Source organism: Mirounga angustirostris, unplaced genomic scaffold (assembly GCF_029215605.1).
Source record: "Mirounga angustirostris isolate CCGP_5_RB_7025 unplaced genomic scaffold, mMirAng1.0.hap1 SCAF_3, whole genome shotgun sequence".
NCBI classification, from domain to species: Eukaryota; Metazoa; Chordata; class Mammalia; order Carnivora; family Phocidae; genus Mirounga; species Mirounga angustirostris.
In genome coordinates, this window is record NW_026991711.1 from 146,471,287 (window position 1) to 146,475,000 (window position 3,714).

The window sequence follows — 3,714 nt, forward strand, 5'->3', positions numbered from 1 at the left end:
TCCCTTTCCCCCTGGTTCTGGTTGGATAAGCAGCATGAGAGCTGATTGTGGGAAGAAAAAGAAAGATCAAAGTTAATTATTTCTTCTTCCCTTCCTCTGCCAGACTAAGGTTATGGCAGTGACTGCTCCCTTTGAGGTGTTCATTATCTGCAGCTACAGTCTTTGCTAGCGTCTGGTGACTCCTTCCCCTTCCACTATGAGGCGTAAGAGCTTCCTCCTCTTGCTAGCTCCTGAGTGCGTCCTCATGGCATTCTGGTTCACTGAACTCTGCCTACACCTCTATAAATTATTTCTTCCTTAAACTTGTTTCAACTAACCTCTTGATGTGCCATCTGTTTCCTGGTGGGACTCTGAATGATATAGTAACTATTCTTAATGTAGTTTTTTTTTTTTTTTTTAAGAATCTTTACTATGCAAGAACGAGAGTTCAGTTTTGGTATGTCTTTTACATTTTTATGAAAACCTGTAAATTCAAAATTTTTAGCCTACCCAGAAGCAGCTTCTCGACTCCTTCTCAAACCTGTCAGGTTTAGCCTGCTCTCCTCTACTCCAGTCTCGACCATGACCATCTGGGTGACCCAGAAGTCCTACAAGGTGTCCACCTCTAGCCCCTGGGCCTTTAGCAGCTAACTGGTACATGAGTACGCCTGGCACTGGCATCAGCTCCTCCACCTTTTCCCAGGTGGGCAGCAGTAGCAGCTCCTGGGGGTGGCCTGGGCATGAGTATGGTCGGGGCCTACAGTGGGGCCAGGGACGTGGAGGGCATCAAAGCTGTCTCAGTGAACTAGAACCTGCTGAACTCCCTTAAGCTGGAGGGGGACCCCAACATCCAGACTGTGCACCTAGGAGAAGGAGCAGATCAAGATGCTCAACAAGTTTGCTTCCTTCATCAACAAGGTGCAGCACCTGGAGCAGCAGAACAAAATTCTAGAGACCAAGTGGAGCCTTCTACAGCAGCAGAAAACAGTCTGGAGCAACACAGACAACATGCTCAAGAGCTACATCAACAACCTTTGGCAGCAGCTGGACACACTGGGCCCGGGGAAGCTGAAGCTGGAGGTGGACTTGGCAATATGCGGGGCTGGTGGCAATATGAGGGGGTGATCAAAGTGCATGCAGACATGGAGAATGAATTTGTCCTCATCAAAAAGGATGTGGACAAAGCTTACATGAACAAGGTAGAGCTGGAGTCCCATCTGGATGGGCTGACCGATGAGACTGGCTTCTTAAGGCAGCTGTATGAAGAGGAGATCTGTGAACCGTAGTAGTTCCAGATCTCGGATACGTCCATGGTCCTGTCTATGGACAACAGCCACTCCCTGGATGGCGTCATTGCTGAGGTCAAAGCCCAGTACAAAGACACTGCCAACTACAGCTGGGCTGAGACCAAGACCATGTACCGGACAAGGAACTGCAGACATTGGCTGGGAATCATGGGGGTGACCTCTGTCACAACGAAGATGGAGATTTCCAAGATGAACTGGAACATCACCTGATTCCAGGCGGAGATCAAGGGCCTCAAAAGCCAGAGGGCTTCCCTGGAGGCCGCCACAGCTGATATGGAGCAGCATGAGGAGCTGGACATTAAGGATGCCACTGCCAAGCTGGCTGAAGCTGCCCTGCAGCAAGACAAGCAGGACATGGTTTGGCAGCTGAACGAGTACCAGGAGCTCATGAACATCAAGCTGGCCTTGGACACTTAGATAACCACCTGCTGCAAGCTATTGGAGGGTGAGGAGAGCTGGCTGGAGGCTGGGATGCAGAACATGAGTATCTATACTAAGACCACCAGCAGCTACTCGGGTGGGCTGAGCTCAGCCTACAGGGGCCTCACAAGCCCTGGTCTCACCCATAGCCTGAGCTTCCAGTCCAGCTTCGGCTCTGCTAGGGGCTCCAGTTAATTCAGCCTTGTCAGCTCCTCCAACACCATGGTTGTGAAGAAGATCGAGACCTGTGATGGGAAGCTGGTGTTTGAGTCATCTAATGTCCTCTTGTCCAAGTGAATAAGCACTGTGGTCCCTACCAACCTCCCCACTCCTGTGGTTACCATAGAGCCTTTGGGGGAAGGAGCTGTGCAGGGGAGTGTCTGGAACAGGAGACACACCTGAGGCTCAGTCTCAGTCCTCAGCCTACGCTTAGGGGGAGTCTACTGCCTTGGGTACTGCCTCTTGCCCATGGCCCCAACTAAAAGCCAACTCAAGTGTCTTTTCCCAAATAAAGCCTCAGATGGCTCTGCCAATCCCCGAAACAAAATGGAACACAAATTATAACAAACAGAAAAGTGGACATATCTTGTATATACAGATTTATGAATTTCCACAAACTTATATACTCAAGTAATCCAGATCAAGAAGCAGAGGATTACCACATCTCCCTAAATCTCCTTTGTGCTACAAGTAACTTATACTCTCAAGTGTAACCAATATTCTAACTTTTAGTTGCATTAGAATCTCTTTTTGAATTTTATATAAAGGGATTCATCCAGCATGCATATTTAGTGGCTGGTTTCTTTGCTCAATATTCTGTTTTTGAGATGAATTCATATTAAGTGTAATTCATTCATTCACATTGCTGTGTAGTATTTTACATAAGTGATTTACCTTTTTTTTTTTTTTTAGATAGACATTTGGCTTGCTTTCAGTTTGGTGCTATTATGAATAAAACATCCATGAACATTCCATGCTTATCTTTTAGTGAATATGTCTTTCATATCTCTTAGAGATAAACCTAGATGGAACTCTTGAGACTTGGGACAGTTATATATTTAACTTACGTAGATATAGCTGAAGCATTTTCTAAAGTGGTTGTACCAATTTACATTCACATCAACAAACCATTAAAATGCCATTTAATCCGCAGGCTAACCAGTGTTTGTAATAGTCATAGTCTTTCTCATTAAGCTGCCTTGTTGTGTGTGAGCTTGATAAAACATAATGTCTAAAGATCACCAGGAACACACCTAGAGTCAAACTTTATTTAACTTGCTTTTGCAAGGGTGATGGAACAAATGTGGACTTGTAGGTTGTTTCAGTAAAGGATAGCATGGGCTTTTTACAGTGTTTTGGGTTATCCTAGATGATTTTTGAGAAGGGTTCTGTTCTGGATTAGCATTTGTCATGGAATGATGGCAAATTAGTAACTGCATATTTTTTTTTTAGATTATTTATTTATTTATTTGAGACAGAGAGAATGAGAGAGAGAGAGCACATGAGAGGGGGGAGGGTCAGAGGCAGAAGCAGGCTCCCTGCCGAGCAGGGAGCCTGATGCGGGACTCGATCCAGGGACTCCAGGATCATGACCTGAGCCGAAGGCAGTCGCTTAACCAACTGAGCCACCCAGGCGCCCTGAGTAACTGCATATTTTAATAATTTTTAATCTAGGAGGTAAAATGGAAAAATGGAGCTAGAATTGTCATAAAGTAGTGGTCATTTATTTGGTCAGGAGAGAGGGATATTTAGTATTTTTTGTTGTGTGATGTCCTTGTATTTTGTTTTGTTCTGTTATGGTCATGGAGTAATGTCATCAGATGTTGATATTCTGTTAAATTATTTAAATTCAGGGGCGCCTGGGTGGCTCAGTTGGTTAAGCATCTGCCTTCAGCTCAGGTCATGATCTCAGGGTCCTGGGATCAAGCCCCACATCAGGCTCCCTGGACGAGTCTGCTTGTCCCTCTCTCCCTGCCCCCACTTGTGTTCTCTCTCTCAAATAAATAAA

At 45.6% G+C, this 3,714-nt stretch overlaps 1 pseudogene; it reads left to right on the top strand.

The window, feature by feature from the left end:
* Nucleotides 1-561: 561 nt before the first annotated feature.
* Nucleotides 562-2,408, top strand: LOC123838359 (keratin, type II cytoskeletal 8-like; annotated as a pseudogene).
* The last annotated feature ends 1,306 nt before the right edge of the window (nucleotides 2,409-3,714 follow it).